This window comes from Triticum aestivum, chromosome 1B (genome assembly GCF_018294505.1).
Source record: "Triticum aestivum cultivar Chinese Spring chromosome 1B, IWGSC CS RefSeq v2.1, whole genome shotgun sequence".
NCBI classification, from domain to species: Eukaryota; Viridiplantae; Streptophyta; class Magnoliopsida; order Poales; family Poaceae; genus Triticum; species Triticum aestivum.
In genome coordinates this window covers 90,119,249-90,139,561 of record NC_057795.1, presented here as the reverse complement: position 1 = coordinate 90,139,561, position 20,313 = coordinate 90,119,249, and positions in this window count along the sequence as shown.

Genomic DNA, 20,313 nt, shown 5'->3' with positions numbered 1-20,313 from the left:
GCTGGAGGAGGAAGCCGCGGCCGACGTCCAGGAAGAAGAGCATCTGATGGTGCTCGCCGCCCTCGCCCAGCTGCTGGCGAGCAATGAAAAGCCGCGTCGAGGTGGCTCGGCGCCGGGGCGGGTGAAAGCAAAGAACCGGCATCGTCTGCACGGCTACTGCATGCTCTACTCCGACTACTTCGCCGATGCTGCACTTCATGGCGAGAGAACATTTCGGCGCCGTTATCGGATGAGCCGAAAGCTCTTCCTCAGGATTGTGAATTCCATCCGGGAGTTCGACAACTACTTCAAGTGCAAGATGGATTGCACTGGCGCTCTTGGATTCACCTCCATCCAGAAGTGCACGACAGCGATGAGGATGCTTGCATATGGAGCTCCCAGTGATTCACTCGACGACTATGGGCGCATGGCCGAGTCCACCAGCATAGAGTGTTTCTACAAGTTCTGTCGGGCAGTGGTGGCAGTGTTTGGGCCACAATACTTGAGAACACCCAATGCGGAAGACACTGCTCGGATCCTAGCCCAGAATGCAGCAAGAGGATTTCCTGGGATGCTTGGAAGCATCGACTGTATGCATTGGAAATGGAAGAACTGCCCATTTGGTTGGCAGGGGATGTACAAAGGCGCCAAAGGCGGTTGCAGTGTGGTGCTTGAGGCGGTAGCCACACAGGACCTCTGGATTTGGCACTCCTTCTTTGGTATGCCAGGAACTCACAATGACATCAACGTGCTGCAGTGCTCTCCTGTTTTTGCCAAGCTCGTTGAGGGTCATTCTCCTCCGGTGAACTTCGAGATCAATGGGCACCAATACAACAAGGGGTACTATCTAGCTGACGGCATCTATCCGAGATGGTCAACATTTGTGAAGACGATCTCAAACCATGTGGCAGGAGGCAAGAACGCCTGGTTTGCGAAGGTTCAGGAAGCTTGCAGGAAGGATGTCGAGCGGGCATTTGGTGTGCTCCAATCTCGATTCGCTATTGTTCGGTACCCCGCTCAGACCTGGTCGAAAGATCAAATATGGGAGATCATGACTTGCTGTGTCATCTTGCACAACATGATCATCGAGAGCGAGCAAGAAGACCCAGTGTTTGACACTGAACCATACTATAGGCAGGGTCCTCTAGCCGAAGTTGATCACCAGCTACCGGCAACTTGGACTGCCTATCTCAGTATGCGTCAGGAGATCCGAGACCCACAGGTGCATCATCAACTGCAGAAAGATCTGATTGAGCACCTATGGAGGCTCAAGGGGGACGCCACGTGATGAAATACGAGTTTTTATTTGTTGAACTATATAATTTGTATTGAACTATTTGTTGTTGTAGTATTTTGTTGAAGTATTTGATTTTTCTGTGATGAAATATGTGTGTGTTGATAATTGAACGCCGAAACCACGCCGAATATGGGCCTATTCTCGCCCATATGGGCCGTTTATTCGCCGAAATTGGGCTGCAAAGTGGGCCAATTTCGGCGCTTGGGGCGAGCTGGGGGCGACGACTGGGCGCAAAACCGCCCCCAGCGCCGAGTGTATCGCCGGCTCGCCCCCAGGCGGCGCTTTTAGACGCCCCCTGGGGGGCCAACGGCCTGCGGGTGAGCCGGCGCAAAAAATGGCCCTGGGGGCGATTCGGTCCCCAGCCGTCGGCCCCCAGGCGCCGTCCCCAGGCGCGTATTAAAAAAAAGAACGGCCGTTCAGCGAAGTTATGATAGAAAGTAGTTAAATTTCGGCTAAACATGACAAATTTCGGCGAAATTCGTGCATTTTCATTACATTAACCTAATCTAAAAAAGAAAGGGGCTGAAGTCGTCGCTGCCATCGTCGTCGTCGGCCTTCTCCTCCTTGACGCGGGCGCCCCTGCTGGACCCGGCGTCGCCATGGCGGGCTGGCGGCGGCGCGTCGTCGTCGTCGTCATCGCTGTCGCGTAGGACGACGACCCCGTCTTCATCGCGGCCGCATCGGCACTCCTCGAAGCGGCGCAGGGCGGCGTGCTGGCGCTCCTTCACCTTCTCCCGGCGCGCCTTCTCCATCGCAATGGAGTCCTGGCACGCCCATTCTAGGGCCGCGTCATCATCGTCGAACTCTGCCTTCACCGGCGCCAGCCCCGGCTCCGTCTTCACCCGCGCCAGCCCCGGCTCCGTCTTGGGCTTGACGAAGCGCGGAGGAGCCGACGAGGAGGAGGCGCGCCGGCCGCCCTCGTTGATGACGATGCCGGTGCTGCGAGTGCGCTGGCCGAGCAGCGACTCCGCCGCGGGCTCGGCCTTGACGCCGAGCAGGGCCGGAGTGCCGAAGGAGTGCGATGAGGATCGGGAGGAGGAAGAGGAGGAGGAGGACCCGAACCTCCTTGGCGCCCATGGCCCGACGCGTCGGTGCTGCGCCGGGGGGTACGCCAACGGTGGGTCGTTGCCGCCCTCGAGTGTGCGGCCGGGGACGCCCCACCAGAGGTGGCGCCCCTCGTTGTTCTGCCGGCCGCCGACCACCGGCGCGCCGTTGGTGGACGCCAATCGCTGCTGCTGGCGGCGCTCGAAATACGCCGCCCAGGCCGCGTGGTTGTCGGCGGCGTACTAGGGGAGGGAGAGTTGGGCGTCGGTGAGGGACGCGCGCACGATCTCGACCTCCTCGGCGAAGTACTTCGGCTTCGCCACGGCGTCGGGCAACGGGGGAATGGGCACTCCCCCAGCGCTGAGTCTCCACCCCGTCGGCCCGGCGCGCATGTCCGGCGGCGCCGGGATGTTCGCCTGGAACAGGAGCCAGGACTCCTGTTCGCGGAGCGAACGGCGGCCGAAGCCGTTGGCCGCCGCCTCGTCTCCGGGGAAACGTTCTGCCATGGCGACGGCGGGGCTGGGCGGCGGCGCTCGGGAGAGGCAGGGAGAGGGAGGGGCTGGACGGTGGCGAGGGGCGGGGCTGGTGTGGGCACAGACGAGTGGAGGGCGCCGGCTTTTACAGCCGGGTCGCGCCCGTGTGTACGCGTGCGAGGGAGGGGAGGTGTCGGCGCGCCGTCCCGTGAAGCGCCGCCCGTGAGGAATCAATGGCAAGGCTGACCGGCGGCAGCCTTGCCATTGATTCCCCGCGGGAACCGAGGCCGTTGGGGGAAGACGAGGCGCCGAGTCGCTGACGCGGCTGGCCCGCGTCTTTTTCGCGCCAAAACAGCTCGCCACGGCGCCCCCGGGCGCCCCCCAGCACGCCGGGTTCGGGCTGGGTCCGCCGGCGCTGTTTTCGGCCCAAGCCGGCGAAAATCGGGCTCCTGGGGACGCGACTAGGCCGTTTTTTCGGCGCCGGCGCGAAAAAATCGCCTGGGGAGGCCTTCCTGGGGCGCGGCTGGAGATGCCCTTAGGTCGCTCTTGCGCGGGGCGGGCGACGGCTAGGTCTTCTCCACGGGAGCGGCTCCATTTTATACTCCGATGCATGAAATGACAAAAATGCCCCCGACGGGGCACCAAATTAACAGGCGGTGGAGCGATTTAAAGGCGACGTGGAGGCAACGGTTGTAACTAGGAGTCTAGGAGGGTTTATATGTTCAACTAGTACATGTGAAAGGAAGATTTGATCAGGAGTAGCCCCGCGTCGCTAGCCTGTTGCCATTGCCACGCCGCTGCAATCGCCCAACAGCTTCCCGCCGCTCACATCGCCAAGCCGCCTCGCCAACTCTCGCGTCGCTAGCGCAATCCATCCGCCAGCAAACTCCTGCCCGTCGCTCGCATCGCCAAGCCGCCTCCACGCCCGATCCTGCCGCTGCCACACCCGAGTCGCTCGACCCGGTCCTGCTGTCAGCCGCTAGCCGCCCGATGGTGTCCACCGGCCCGTCCGCCGCCGCCTTTGTCGTCCCGCTGACGGCGCCCTCTGGTGTGGCTCCGCCGCCGGTGTCCTATGGCGCAGCCCCGCCGCTGGCGTTCTTCGGCCAGTCCCTCTACGGGCCCTCTGGCGCGGCTCCATCGCCGGCATCCTACGACGCGGCACCGCCACCGCCGGCGCTCTCCGGCCAGTCCGTCGGCGCCACCTCTACTCGTCGACCCCTTACTGTTGAACGGGGCGTTTGACGCGCCCGCTCCCACGTACGGGAATCCTATGTACGGGGCTCCGCCTGTGTACGGATCTCCCGGGTACTGGTGGGGGTCATCAGCGGGCCAGCAGGTTTTTTCGGCGGGCCATCTGGCCTACTCTGCATCGCAATCGCAGCCGGGGCTGCTACCCATACTGTATGAAGAGTACCCACCACCGCAACCGAGCGGCAGCTACGGCCTTCCCATGGCGTCTCCGCCCCCCTCGCCGGCCCTGCCCCCGGTGTCCTGGGACCCGGCGCTCCTCCCCGCATTGCATGCCGCTCATACACCGAAAAACTACACTGGAGGTGGTGATTGGTACATGGACACCGGTGTTATGACTCATATGTTTGCTCATCCTGATAACCTTGCCTCCTTCACTCCTGTCTCCACCGACCGCCACATCATTGTCAGCGATGATTCCACACTTCCTATCACACACATTGGGCACACTTCTTTTCTTTCTAGTTCTACTCCATTATCTTTGCGTCACCTCATCTTATTAAGAATCTCATTTCTGTTCGTTGTTTCACTCGTGAAAATCCTGTTACCGTTGAATTTAACGAGCTTGGTTTTTGTGTCAGAGATGCTCGAACCAGGATGGTACTTCACCGATGTGAAAGCCCCGACGAGCTCTATCCGGTGCACTCGCCTTCATCCACCACCACCGCACCGGTTGCTCTCTCCGCTGGAGTCGATCTCTGGCACGCTCGCTTGGCTCATCCCAACCCCGTCACACTTTGTCATATTCTTAGGAATTTCAGTTTCAGTTGCAATAAGATCGAGGATTACACTTGTCATGCCTGTCGAGTCGGCAAACATGTTTGTCTGCCGTTTGATAATTCCACCACCATTGCTTCTTTTCCTTTTCAGTTGATTCATAGAGATGTGTGGACTTCTCCAGTTCCCAGTAACTCGGGCTATTTATATTATCTGGTCATTCTTGATGATTATTCTCATTATGTGTGGACTTTTCCTTTGCGCAGAAAGTCTGATGCACTCTCTACCTTGACGGCTTTTTACTCCTATGTCCACACGCAGTTTGGGCGTCCCATCCTTGCGCTTCAGATGGACAATGGAAAAGAGTTCGACAACCTTCCTTTCCGCACTTTTTTGTCGCATCACGGTACAATTTTCTGCCTCACATGCCCGTACACTTCACAGCAGAACGGTCGAGCCGAACGCGTCCTTCGCACTCTGAATGACTGTGTTCGCACGCTCATGTTTCATGCCAACATGTCGCGTCGTTTCTGGTCGGACGCACTCGCCACTGCATCACTTCTTCTTAACATTAGACCCTGCCGCCCACGGTGGAACTATGCACCTCACCATCTTCTCTTTGTTATGCCCCCATCTTATGACGACTTGCGTATTTTTGGGTGCCTTTGCTATCTCAGCACTGCCCACTGCTTCTCACAAGCTTGCACCTCGATCCGTCGCTTGCATCTTCATCAGCTACCCCTCTAACTCCAAGGGATATCGGTGCTATGATCCCGTCTCCCACCGTGTGTTCACTTCCTAGCACGTTTACTTTGATGAGCATGTGTTTCCGTTTCACCAGGTACCCCCGGCTGTTCCTCCCGCCACCGGTGATGCGGGCTCCTCGACGCCTCTCCCAGGGTGCTCGTGCACCTCTCTTGGCCCGCCCCTGGCTTTGAGGCGTGGCCCCGCATGCGGTGCCTCCTACAGCCGCGGCGCTGGCGCCCCCGACATTGGCGCATGTGCCCCCCCCCCTCCCGACATCGGCGATCTCCATGAAGTCGGCGTTCTCACTGTCGGTGATCTGCTCCTCCATCGAGGTTCTTGCGTGGATGGAAGAAGGGGGTGGGATGTGGAAGAGGAGATGAGCAAAGTTGCGGCCGCCAGAAGGAGGAGAAGGCTGCGGTGGACTTGGAATGCAGGAGAGGGATGAGATGTCACGGTTGTAATGGTGATGGGTGAGGGGAAGGACGATGGCGGCGGCGGTTCTGCATTGGATGAGAGGGGTGGCGCATGATAGTTTTCCGATTAATCAAAAAAGGCAAACAACGATTGTTTGTATGAATAGCGAGGAATAATAAGAGAGCAATTTCTAGGGTTAACCTTGAGAAGGCAAATTCTAGGGTTAATCTCTGCAGACACTAACCGATTCATCGTCGTTGGTGTTGTGCTAGACCAGCTGCGGCTGCGAATTGGCGACGACGACGTCCTTGTCGACCAGATCCTTCATGGGGTCCACATCCACCGCATGGAGCGCACCAGCCATGCCCCCTTCTCCGACAGGTAGGATCTAAAGGAAATATGCCCTAGAGGCAATAATAAAGTTATTATTTATTTCCTTATATCATGATAAATGTTTATTATTCATGCTAGAATTGTATTAACCGGAAACATGATACATGTGTGAATACATAGACAAACATATAGTCACTAGTATGCCTCTACTTGACTAGCTCATTAATCAAAGATGGTTATGTTTCCTAACCATAGACATGTGTTGTCATTTGATTAACAGGACCACATCATTAGGAGAATGATGTGATTGACATGACTCATTCCGTTAGCCTAGCACTTGATCATTTAGTATATTGCTATTGCTTTCTTCACGACTTATACATGTTCCTGTAACTATGAGATTATGCAACTCCCGTTTACCGAAGGAACACTTTGGGTGCTACCAAACGTCACAACGTAACTGGGTGATTATAAAGGAGTACTACGGGTGTCTCCAAAGGTACATGTTGGGTTGGCATATTTCGAGATTAGGTTTTGTCACTCTGATTGTCGGAGAGGTATCTCTGGGCCCTCTCGGTAATGCACATCACTATAAGCCTTGCAAGCAATGTAGCTAATGAGTTAGTTACAGAATGATGCATTACGTAACGAGTAAAGAGACTTGCCAGTAACGAGATTGAACTAGGTATTGGATACCGACGATCGAATCTCGGGCAAGTGACATACCGATGACAAAGGGAACAACGTATGTTGTTATGCGGTTTAACCGATAAAGATCTTCGCAGAATATGTAGGAGCCAATATGAGCATCCAGGTTCCTCTATTGGTTATTGACCGAGAATAATTCTAGGTCATGTCTACATAGTTCTCGAACCCGTAGGGTCCGCACGCTTAACGTTACAATGACAGTTTTATTATGAGTTTATAAGTTTGATGTACCGAAGGTTGTTCGGAGTCCCGAATGTGATCACGGACATGACGAGGAGTCTCGAAATGGTCGAGACATAAAGATTGATATATTGGAAGCCTATGTTTGGACATTGGAAGTGTTCCGGGTGAAATTGACATTTTACCGGAGTACTGGGAGGTTACCGGAACCCCCCGGTGACCTAATGGGCCTTATTGGGCCTAGTGGAGGAAGAGGAGAGGAGGCCTAGGGCAGCCGCGCGCCCCTCCCCCCAAGTCCGAATAGGACAAGGAGGGGGGGCGGCGCCCCCCCCCCTTTCCTTTCCCCCCTCTCCTCCTTCCCCCCAAGTCCTAGTCCAACTAGGGAAAGGGGGGAGTCCTACTCCCAGTGGGAGTAGGACTCCTCCGGCACGCCTCCTCCTAGGGCCGGCTGCACCCCCCTTGCTCCTTTATATATGGGGGCAGGGGGACACCGTAGAACACACAAGTTGATCTCCGTGATCGTTCCTTAGCCGTGTGCGGTGCCCCCCTCCACCATATTCCACCTCGGTCATATCATCGCGGAGTTTAGGCGAAGCCCTGCGCCGGTAGAACATCATCATCGTCACCACGCCGTCGTGCTGACGGAACTCATCCCCGACACTTTGCTGGATCGGAGTCCGGGGATCGTCATCGAGCTGAACGTGTGCTGAACTCGGAGGTGCCATACGTTCGGTACTTGGATCGGTCGGATCATGAAGACGTACGACTACATCAACCGCGTTGTCATAACGCTTCCGCTTACGGTCTACGAGGGTACGTGGACATTACTCTCCCCTCTCGTTGCTATGCATCACCATGATCTTGCGTGTGCATAGGATTTTTTTTTGAAATTACTACGTTCCCCAACAGTGGTATCAGAGCCTGGTTTTATGCGTAGATGTCATATGCACGAGTAGAACACAAGTGAGTTGTGGGTGATATAAGTCATACTGCTTACCAGCATGTCATATTTTGGTTCAGCGGTATTGTGAAATGAAGCGGCCCGGACCGACATTACGCGTACGCTTACGCGAGACTGGTTTCACCGCCACGAGCACTAGTTGCTTAAAGGTGACCGGCGGGTGTCTGTCTCTCTCACTTCAGTTGAACCGAGTATGGCTATGCCCGGTCCTTGCAAAGGTTAAAACAACACCAACTTGACAAACTATCGTTGTGGTTTTGATGCGTAGGTAAGAATGGTTCTTGCTAAGCCCATAGCAGCCACGTAAAATTTGCAACAACAAAGTAGAGGACGTCTAACTTGTTTTTGTAGGGCATGCTGTGAGGTGATATGGTCAAGACGTGATGCTATATTTTATTGTATGAGATGATCATGTTTTGTAACCGAAGTTATCGGCAACTGGCAGGAGCCATATGGTTGTCGCTTTATTGTATGAAATGCAAACGCCCTGTAATTGCTTTACTTTATCACTAAGCAGTAGCGACAGTCGGAGAAGCAATAGATGGCGTAACAACAATGATGCTACGATGGAGATCAAGGTGTTGCGCCGGTGACGATGGTGATCGCGACGGTGCTTCGGAGATGGAGATCACAAGCACAAGATGATGATGGCCATATCATATCAGTTATATTGATTGCATGTGATGTTTATCCTTTATGCATCTTATCTTGCTTTGATTGACGGTAGCTTTTTAAGATGATCTCTCACTAATTATCAAGAAGTGTTCTCCGTGAGTATGCACCGTTGCGAAAGTTCTTCGTGCTGAGACACCACGTGATGATCGGGTGTGATAGGCTCTACGTTCAAATACAACGGGTGCAAAACAGTTGCACACGCGGAATACTCAGGTTAAACTTGACGAGCCTAGCATATAACAGATATGGCCTCGGAACACGGAGACTGAAAGGCCGAGCGTGAATCATATAGTAGATATGATCAACATATTGATGTTCACTGTTGAAACTACTCCATCTCACGTGACGATCGAACATGGTGTAGTTGATATGGATCACGTAATCACTTAGAGGATTAGAGGGATGTCTATCTAAGTGGGAGTTCTTAAGTAATATGATTAATTGAACTTTAATTTATCATGAACTTAGTCCTGGTAGTATTTTGCAAATTATGTTGTAGATCAATAGCTTGCGTTGTTGCTTTCATATGTTTATTTTAATATGTTCCTAGAGAATATTGTGTTGAAAGATGTTAGTAGCAATGATGCGGATTGGATCCGTGATCTGAGGTTTATCCTCATTGCTGCACAGAAGAATTATGTCCTTTATGTACTGCTAGGTGACAGGCCTATTGTAGGAACAGATGCAAACATTATGACCATTTGGCTAGCTCAATATGATGACTACTTGATAGTTTAGTGCACCATGCTTAACGGCTTAGAATCGGGACTTCAAAGACGTTTTGAACGTCATGGACCATATGAGATGTTCCAGGAGTTGAAGTTAATATTTCAAGCAAATACCCGAGTTGAGAGATATGAAGTCTCCAACAAGTTCTATAGCTAAAAGATGGAGGAGAATCGCTCAACTAGTGAGCATGTGCTCAGATTGTCTGGGTACTACAATCGCTTGAATCAAGTGGGAGTTAATCTTCCAGATAAGATAGTGATTGGCAGAGTTCTCTAGTCACCATAACCAAGTTACTGGAACTTCGTGATGAACTATAATGCAAGGGATGACTGATGGAGTCATGTACCTAGGGTAGGGTCACAGACCTGATCTAAGTACCCTGCCCAAGGACATCCTTAGAAGAGATCACCTTCCAGTCGACCTATGAGGGACTCACTCGACTGACTTGAAGGACTCGACCACGAAGACTCACTCGACCACCAGAAGGTCAAGAGGCACTCTGCACTGCAACGGTCTGTAATTAAGTAGACTTTATGATAGTAAAGACACTTTATGTGGGGCGTTACCAGTAACGCCCCGGACTTAACGCACCTTAAACCCTCTCCTATGTGGGCTGGCTGGGGTCCTGGCGCACTCTATATAAGCCACCCCCTCCACAGGTAGAGGGGTTCCGCACCCTGTAATTCATATACACATAATCCACTCGACCGCCTCCGGGCTCCGAGACGTAGGGCTTTTACTTCCTCCGAGAAGGGCCTGAACTCGTACATCTCTTGTGTTTACAACCTCTCCATAGCTAAGACCTTGCCTCTCCATACCTACCCCCACTCTACTGTCGGACTTAGATCCACGACAGTTGGCGCCCACCGTGGGGCAGGTGTTTTAGCGATTTTGTGGAGAAGTTGCGATTCTTCCGAGTACTTTCATCATGGTAGCTGTTGGAGTTTTGGTCGAGGGTCGAGAGATTCGTCTCGGTGCTCTCACCTTCGTCGCCGACGACTCCGCCTGGCTCCAGGAGGCTCCACTCGACGTCGATGCGCTCCCCGTCCGCGGTGCGACGCATTTTCGCGCATGTGTCCGCGGCGTTCTAGTGCGGCAACCGTCGACCCCATATCGGTCGACTCCCCTATCGACCACCCTCCCGGTCTCCCGCCAGCGCAAGCGCTCAGGTCGGTCGAGGCTTCAGCGGTGGGTGAGACACGCGGTGGCTCGACGGACGGCCACCACCCAAGTTGCGGCAATCGAGCCCGACGAATCTCTCTACGGCCTGTTCGATCTGTCGACTGGCTCCGTAGAGACAGCATCCGAATGCGATAGCAGTGATCCAGCGGCGGAAATCCTGATGGTCGACGGGCCTCGCAGCCCCCCTGGCTTCGCCCGTGATGGTGGGGCAGGCGACGGAGGCGACCCCGCACGAGACCACGAAGAGTACCAGCCCGAGCCACTCAACTCTCTGCAAAGGGAGGAACTTCGCCACAGGAACATGGATGCCCTGCATACTCCCATCGCAGGAGAAACCCCCGAGGCTCGCGCCTTGGAGGAGGCACGTTTGGCCAATTTGGCCGAACGCGCTCGCCTGGAGAATCTTCAGCGAGCACTCGACGAGCGCGCGCGGCAACGAGTTCCCGACGCCAGTCGACGTCAACTCTTCCCGCCGACTCAGGTATATCGAACCCCAATCCAGAATTTAGCAGCTGCGACCCGTATTGCAGAGTCCATCCAGCCCTCTCAGTCGGAAGCTGGCAGAGGCTTGATGCAGATCAGGGATCTGCTCCGGGCAGCAGGAGATCAGAATTCAGCCGTGTCGCAGTCGCGCAACAGAATTCACAGTCGATCCGTCGCTGCGAATACGGTTCAGTCGGCTCATAGTCCCAGATCGCCTCCACGGCGTGAGGGGCGCGAGAATCGGCGAGACCAATATGGAGACCGACACGACCGAGATGATAGGCGTCGAGTGCCCACTTCTCCTCCGAGGGGTGGGTCTTACGCTCCTCGGCAGCAAGATGACAGACGTCAGCTCAGTGCGGGGCTAAGAGTTCCAGTCGACCCCAGGGAAACAGGCTTTGACGCACGATCCATTATCGTGCAAGGCTTGGTTGACCGGAACAGAGCCCATCGAGGTGGACTCGACAGAGATGCACCCACGAGCAGTCGAGTGCACGTTTCTGGTCCAGAATGTTTCAGCGGAGCTATCAGAGCCGCAGTGATTCCTCCCAATTTCAGGTTGGCAACAGGAGTCAGCAAGTTCACCGGTGAGTCTAAGCTTGAAACTTGGCTTGAGGACTACCGAGTGGCAGTTCAGATTGGTGGTGGGAATGACGAGGTGGCCATGAAGCATTTGCCCCTCATGTTGTAAGGTTCTGCCAGAGCGTGGTTGAATCAGTTACCTCCTAGCAGTATTTACACTTGGGAAGATCTGTCCCGAGTGTTTGTCAGAACGTTTGAAGGAACTTGCAAGCGACCGGCTGGATTGACGGAGCTGCAAGTCTGTGTGCAGAAGACCAATGAGACTCTCAGGGAGTATATTCAGAGATGGATCACTTTGCACCATACTGTGGAGAATGTGTCTGATCATCAGGCAGTCTGCGCCTTCAAGGATGGTGTCAAGTACAGAGAATTGAGTTTGAAATTTGGTTGAACCGGTGACATGACCTTGAGTCGGATGATGGAAATTGCTACCAAGTACGCCAACGGTGAAGAAGAAGACCGACTCCGAAGCGGCAAGCACAAGCCGAGCCAGTCGGAGAAGGGAAACACCAGTCGGAAACAGAAGCGGAAGGCTGAACCAGCAGCTCCTGGAGAGGCTCTGGCCGTGGCTCATGGAAAGTTTAAGGGGAAACCAAAAGGATCCTGGAACCCTAAGAAGGTAAAGGATAAAGAAGGGAACGACGTGATGGATATGCCGTGTCACATCCACATGAAGAAAGACGAAGAGGGGAATATCATTTACCCAAAGCATACCACTCGCCAATGTCGACTCCTGATCCAGCAGTTTCAAGGAAAACAGTCTAAAGACAAGGAAAAGGAGTCGGACAAGGCCGAAGACAAGGAGGACAGTGAGGAAGGATATCTGCATGTCAACTCCACTCTGATGATCTTTGCAGATGTGGAAAGCAAGAGTCGATTGAAAGTCATTAACCGCGAGGTGAACATGGTGACCCCAGCAAAAGCAAATTATCTGAAATGGTCCCAAACACCCATCACATTCGACCAATCTGATCACCCGACTCATATTGCCACCCCTGGGAGGCAAGCTTTGGTGGTCGATCCAGTTGTCGAAGGCACTCGACTGACAAAAGTGCTGATGGACGGTGGTAGCGGGCTGAATTTGCTGTATGCAGACACACTGAAAGGAATGGGCATTCCGATGTCCCGACTGAGCACCAGTAACATGAGCTTTCATGGAGTTATACCAGGGAAGAAAGCCGAGTCACTCGGCCAAATAGCTCTGGACGTGGTGTTTGGTGATTCGAAACATTTTTGCAAAGAGAAGTTGACGTTTGAGGTCGTGGATTTTCAGAGTGCATATCACGCCATTTTGGGGAGACCAGCTTATGCACGGTTCATGGCTCGACCATGTTACGTGTACCTCAAATTGAAGATGCCCGGCCCCAAAGGAGTGATCACTGTCACCGGTGATCGGAAAAAGGCAGAAGAGTGCTTTCAGAAGGGCTCAAAGATTGCTGATTCCCAGGTGACAACGGTCGAGTTCGAAGAATACAAGCAAAACGCAGATCCGAGTGATTTGCTGCGATCCAAGAAACCCGCCACAGAATCTGCATTTCAGTCGTCCGGTGAGACGAAGCCTGTTCACATTCACCCGACCGACCCCGATGCAGCTCCGACCCACATCTCCACAACACTCGACCCGAAATAGGAAAAAACGCTCATCTAGTTCCTCCGTGAGAACTGGGACATTTTTGCATGGAAGCCCGCTGACATGCCAGGTGTTCCCATGGGACTGGCTGAGCATCGCCTAAGAGTCGACTCATCAGCAAAACCAGTCAAAGAGCATCTTCGGCGGTCCGCCGTCCAGAAGAGAAAAGCCATTGGTGAGGAAGTGGCTCGACTGTTGGCGGCAGGATTTATCCGAGAGATATACCACTCCGAGTGGCTCGCTAATGTCGTCATGGTTCCTAAGAAGGACAAATCGCTCCGAATGTGCATTGATTTCAAGCACATCAACCGGGCCTACCCGAAAGATCATTTTCCTCTCCCTCGCATAGATCAAATTGTTGACTCGACCGCGGGATGCGAGAGATTGTCTTTTCTAGACGCCTACTTCGGGTACCACCAGATCCATCTGTACGGACCCGACGAGGTAAAAACAGCTTTCATCACTCCATTCGGGTGCTTCTGCTATATCACCATGCCATTCGGCCTCAAGAATGCCGGAGCCACATTTATGCGAATGATTCAGAAGTGTCTACTCACTCAAATCAGTCGGAATGTGGAAGCGTATATGGATGATATCTTCGTCAAGTCACGAAAAGGTTCCGACCTGCTCGCCGACCTTGCCGAAACATTTGCCAACCTCAGAAGGTATGATATCAAGATCAATCCATCAAAGTGCACATTCGTAGTTCCTGGTGGCAAGTTACTCGGTTTTCTCGTTTCCGAGCGAGGGATCGACGCTAATCCAAAAAAGATCGGCACTATTCTCTGAATGAAACGCCCTGTGCGAGTGCATGATGTCCAGAAGCTTACTGGATGCTTGGCCGCATTAAGTCGATTCATCTCACGACTCGGTGAAAAGGCATTGCCTCTTTACCGACTGATGAAGAAGGCAGACAAGTTCGAGTGGACTCCAGAAGCTGATGCAGCGTTTGCCGAGCTAAAAGCTCTGCTCTCCACCCAGCCGGTGCTTGCTGCTCCAATCAGCAAAGAGCCTCTGTTGCTTTATATCGCAGCCACAGGACAAGTCGTCAGTTCAGTGCTTACGGTCGAGCGGGAAGAGGAAGGAAAAGCTTTCAAAGTTCAGCGCCCAGTGTATTATTTGTCTGAAGTCTTGACTCCATCCAAGCAAAGATATCCTCATTATCAGAAGCTTGTGTATGGAATATACATGACCACAAAGAAGGTTGCTCATTATTTCTCTGATCATTCCATCACAGTCGTCAGCGACGCTCCACTATCAGAGATTTTGCACAACAGAGATGCAACTGGTCGAGTGGCTAAATGGGCGATTGAACTTCTTCCCCTTGATATCAAGTTTGAGGCAAAGAAAGCCATTAAGTCCCAGGCAATAGAAGATTTCCTCGCCGAGTGGATTGAACAGCAGTAGCCGACTGAAGTTCACTCGGAGCATTGGACCATGTTTTTTGATGGCTCTAAGATGTTGAATGGTTCCGGTGCTGGGGTTGTCCTGGTTTCCCCCAGAGGAGATAAGCTCAGATATGTGCTCCAGATTCACTTTGATTCCTCCAACAATGAGGCAGAGTATGAGGCCCTCTTATACGGATTGTGCATGGCCATTTCACTCGGCGTCCGTCGCCTGATGGTCTATGGCGACTCAGATTTAGTGGTCAACCAAGTGATGAAGGAGTGGGACGTGAGAAGCCCAACCATGACTGGATACTGCAGTGCAGTGAGGAAGCTGGAAAAGAAGTTCGAGGGGTTGGAGCTCCATCATATACCCCGACTGAAAAATCAAGCAGCTGATGATCTAGCAAAGATAGGTTCCAAGAGAGGGGCCATTCCGAGTGGTGTGTTCTTGGAGCATATACGCACTCCGTCAGTCAAAGAAGACCCTTTCATCGAAGAAGTTCCACAGCCCAAGAGTGCCACAAATCCGACTGAGGTTGAAGTCCCAGCAGTAGTCGACTTGGTCATGGAGGTCTTGGTGGTCATTCCCGACTGGACAGTTCCGTATATCGCGTATATCCTGAGAAAAGAGCTCCCGGAGGATGAGGAAGAGGCTCGACATATCGTCCGTCGATCTAAAGCCTTTACCGTAATCAAAGGACAGCTATATAGAGAAAGCGCGACTGGAGTTGGTCAGAAGTGCATAACACCAGAAGAAGGTCGAATCATCCTTAATGATATCCACTCGGGAACCTGTGGTCATCATGCGTCCTCTCGGACCATCGTGGCCAAAGCATACCGAGCCGGATTTTACTGGCCAAAGGCGAATGAGATGGCAAAGGAAATAGTGGATAAGTGCGAGGGATGTCAGTTCTACTCGAATATGTCGCACAAGCCTGCATCAGCTCTGAAGACCATTCCACTCGTCTAGCCTTTCGCATTATGGGGGTTGGACATGGTCGGTCCTTTGAGAACAGGGCGAAGTGGCTTCACGCATGTACTGGTGGCAGTCGACAAGTTCACCAAGTGGATTGAGGCTAAACCAATCAAGAACCTTGACGCCGGTGCTGCTGTTAGCTTCATCAGGGAACTGATATTCAGATATGGAGTCCCGCACAGCATCATTATGGATAATGGGTCGAACTTTGACTCGGAAGAATTCAGGGATTTCTGCAACTCTCAAGGCACACGAGTCGACTACGCTTCGGTCGCCAATCCGCAGACGAATGGACAAGCAGAGCGAGCCAATGGCCTGATTCTCAAGGGATTGAAACCCCGACTGATGCGTGATCTCAAGCATGCAGCTGGAGCTTGGGTCGACGAACTTCCCTCGGTGCTTTGGGGACTGCGGACCACACCTAATCGGTCGACCGGAAGAACTCCATTCTTCTTGGTCTACGGAGCTGAAGCAGTCTTGCCGAGTGATCTTCTCCACAATGCTCCTCGAGTTGAGATCTACAACGAAGCAGAAGCTGAACAAGTGCGGCAGGACGCAGTCGACCTTTTAGAGGAAGAAAGGGAGATGGCTCTGATCCGATCGACCATCTACCAACAAGATTTGCGTCGTTTCCACGCCAGAAATGTGAGGGGTCGAGCCTTCCAGGAAGGAGATTTAGTTCTCCGAGTGGATCAGAAGAAACCACACAAGCTTGCTCCTTCTTGGGAAGGACCCTTCATCGTCACCAAAGTTCTCCACAACGGGGCGTACCGTCTTTACAACGTCGAACATAATATCGACGAGCCCCGAGCTTGGAACGCGGAACTACTCTGCCCATTCTACACTTAAGTTTATCACTCGGATGAGTTGCAATAAAGTACTCCTGTAGTTCATGGATTTCAAAATAATAGTGTCATAGTTCCTCCATAATTTTTATCACTTTTTATTTTTGTCCAATAAAATTTTCCCCTCAGTGGGTGACTTAGCCGCGAATCCGTTTCGCCTAAGTTTGTAAAAATCCTTACCGAGTGGTGAGCCAGACTCCCACTCGGAGGCTTAGCTGCGAATCCGTTTTGCCTAAGATTAAATAAAATCCTACCGAGTGGTAAGCCAGACTTCCACTCGGAGGCTTAGCTGCAGTCCAAAGACTCGCCTAAGTTACCAAAATCCTACCGAGTGGTAAGCCAGACTTCCACTCGGAGGCTTAGCTGCAGTCCAAGTACTCGCCTAAGTTATAAAAATCCTACCGAGTGGTAAGCCAGACTTCCACTCGGAGGCTTAGCTGTAGTCCAAGGACTCGCCTAAGTTACCAAAATCCTACCGAGTGGTAAGCCAGACTTCCACTCGGAGGCTTAGCTGCAGTCCAAGTACTCGCCTAAGTTATAAAAATCCTACCGAGTGGTAAGCCAGACTTCCACTCGGAGGCTTAGCTGCAGTCCAAGGACTCGCCTAAGTTACCAAAATCCTACCGAGTGGTAAGCCAGACTTCCACTCGGAGGCTTAGCTGCAGTCCAAGTACTCGCCTAAGTTATAAAAATCCTATCGAGTGGTAAGCCAGACTTCCACTCGGAGGCTTAGCTGCAGTCCAAGTACTCGCCTAAGTTATAAAACCCTACCGAGTGGTAAGCCAGACTTCCACTCGGAGGCTTAGCTGCAGTCCAAGTACTTGCCTATTATATAAAAAATCCTACTGAGTGAAGAGCAAACCTCTCACTCGGAGGCTTAGCTGCAGCCCAGTGCTCGCCTAAGATATAAAAAATCCTACCGAGTGAAGAGCAAACCTCTCACTTGGAGGCTTAGCTGCAGTCCAAGTACTCGCCTAAGATATAAAAAATCCTACCGAGTGAAGAGCAAACCTCTCACTCGGAGGCTTAGCTGCAGCCCAGTGCTCGCCTAGGATATAAAAAATCCTACCGAGTGAAGAGCAAACCTCTCACTCGGGGGCTTAGCTGCAGACCAGTGCTCGCCTAAGATATAAAAATCCTACCGAGTGAAGAGCAAACCTCTCACTTAGGGGCTTAGCTGTAGCCCAGTGCTCGCCTAAGATATAAAAATCCTACCGAGTGAAGAGCAAACCTCTCACTCGGAGGCTTAGCTGCAGCCCAGTGCTCGCCTAAGATATAAAAATCCTACCGAGTGAAGAGCAAACCTCTCACTCGGGGGCTTAGCTGCAGCCCAGTGCTCGCCTAAGTGGATTAAGGAATAAGTCGACTGCGGTGAGCGTCTTGCTTGAACCCGCAAAAGACATTTCAAGCCAAAAGCAATCATATTCAAACATCGAATTCAAGTTCGGAATGATACCTAAAGGAATCGAAAGTGCTCAGGCGCTGAGCCTGTTAAAGTTTTTCGGTTACAACTCCACTCGGCATACCGAGGCAAATTTAAAGCGTCGAGCGTAAAAGAAGTTTTTTACCCCTCCTGTGGAGGGCTGGAAGGTGCAACAAACTCATCAAGATCAATTCCATCTGCGATCCGAGTGGCAGCAGCAATGAAAGTTTCCATGAAGGACCTGAAGTCGTGTTTCTTGGTGTTGGCCACCCGGAGGGCCGCCAGCTTGTCTTCTCGCGCATCTTTGCAGTGGACTCGGGCCAGACATAGAGCAACATCTGCACCGCACCGAGCTGAGGACTTTTTCCACTCCTACACTCGACCATGGACTGTGTTCAAGCGAGCCATCAGCGACTCGAGGTCGTGCTGGAGCGTCTCCCCGGGCCAGAGCGTTGAGTCGATGCGAGATGTGGCGACCTTCAGCCTTGCGAGATAGTCCACGACAGCTGCGACACGGGACTCCAGTCGGAAAACATTCATGGCAACTTCGTTGTCCACCGGAGAATTGACGGGGTCAAGGTTTGGTTCCAGCCGGCTAGTCTTTTCTTCAAAGTCTTGGCAAAATTCTGCAAGGGCGATCACCGAGTCAAGGCAACGGTCGAATGGAAAAATCACAGTTGAAAATGATTGTTGAGCATAAAAGTTTACCTTCAAGCATAAGGAACAGCTTCTTGGCAAGACCATTCAGGAAGGCCTCCAGATCATTTTTCTTCTCAAGAGCAGCTTTTAGATTGGTATTTTCTTGTTCAAGCTTGGTGACTGAAGCTAACTTCTCGTCGGCAAGCTTGACCCTCTCAGCTAGTTCAAGGTCTTTTTTCTGTTGGGCCTCCTTCACCTTACCTGCAAGTTACAACAAGATCAGATTTTGAAACAAATAAAGGGAAAAAGCAGTCGTCGAGGTCTCACCAAACATACCTTTGGTCTCCTCCTTTGCCTTCGTCAGATTCTCCTGAGCCAGCTTCAAATCCAGCTCGAGCTGAATGTGCTTGTTTTCCAGCTCAGTGTAGCGAGCCGCAAGGTCACAGGATCTCTGGGAAGAATCAATCGACTAAATGTCAAAGATAATTCACTTCCGAGTGGAACAGGAAAAATCATGCGTTTCTAAGACTACAGCCGAATACAAGCATTCGACCGTAGTCTCGGGGACTACACCCAGTGGGTGCACTCAGCGTGCCCCCACTAATCCTGTTGAAGACAGAATCGACCAGTCGACCAAAAAAAACAACAAGATGTATTCTTTAAGACTGTAATCGACTACAAGCAGTCGACCACAGTCTCGGGGACTACACCCAGTGGGTGCACTCAGCGTGCCCCCACCGGTTTGCGAAATCCATTCGCCGTAGTCGAATGATGGAGAGACTGAACTTATAAAGCCTAAGGCCGACTGCCAGCAGTCGACCTTAGCCTTGGGGACTACACCCAGTGGGTGCACTCAGCGTGCCCCCACCGGTTTGCGAAATCAATTCGCCATAGTCGAATGACAGAAAGACTGAACTTATAAAGCCTAAGGCCGACTGCCAGCAGTCGACCTTAGCCTTGGGGACTACACCCAGTGGGTGCACTCAGCATGCCCCCACCGGTTTGCGAAATCAATTCACCATAGTCGAATGACAGAAAGACTGAACTTATAAAGCCTAAGGCCGACTGCCAGCAGTCGACCTTAGCCTTGGGGACTACACCCAGTGGGTGCACTCAGCGTGCCCCCACCGGTTTGCGAAATCAATTCGCCATAGTCGAATGACAGAAAGACTGAACTTATAAAGCCTAAGGCCGACTGCCAGCAGTCGACCTTAGCCTTGGGGACTACACCCAGTGGGTGCACTCAGCGTGCCCCCGCTAACACGGAGTTTAAATCGACACACCCAGTGGGTGATTACTATAAATTCTAGAAAGAAAAGTTTTTGATAGCATATCCTAACAGAACAAGTGGTGGTCGACTGACCTGAACATTGCTTTGAAGGGCGGAACTGGTGTCGTAAGCTGCCTGGCTCGCATCCCGGATGGTCTTCAACTGCTCCATCATGATCCCTGCCTGGCGTATCGCCTCCTTCGCGGTGCCATCTTGGTCCTCTGGGACGTGGTGCGTCGTGAAGAGGGAGGGCTGCAGAGCACTCGTCAGTGGATCTGCGAAGGACACAGTGTGTCGAGTGGTGTTCTCTTCCTCCGCGACCAGGGTCTCAGGCACCGTCACATCCTGGAGCACCCTGCCGCAGACGCTTTCCTACTCCTTCTGTGCTTC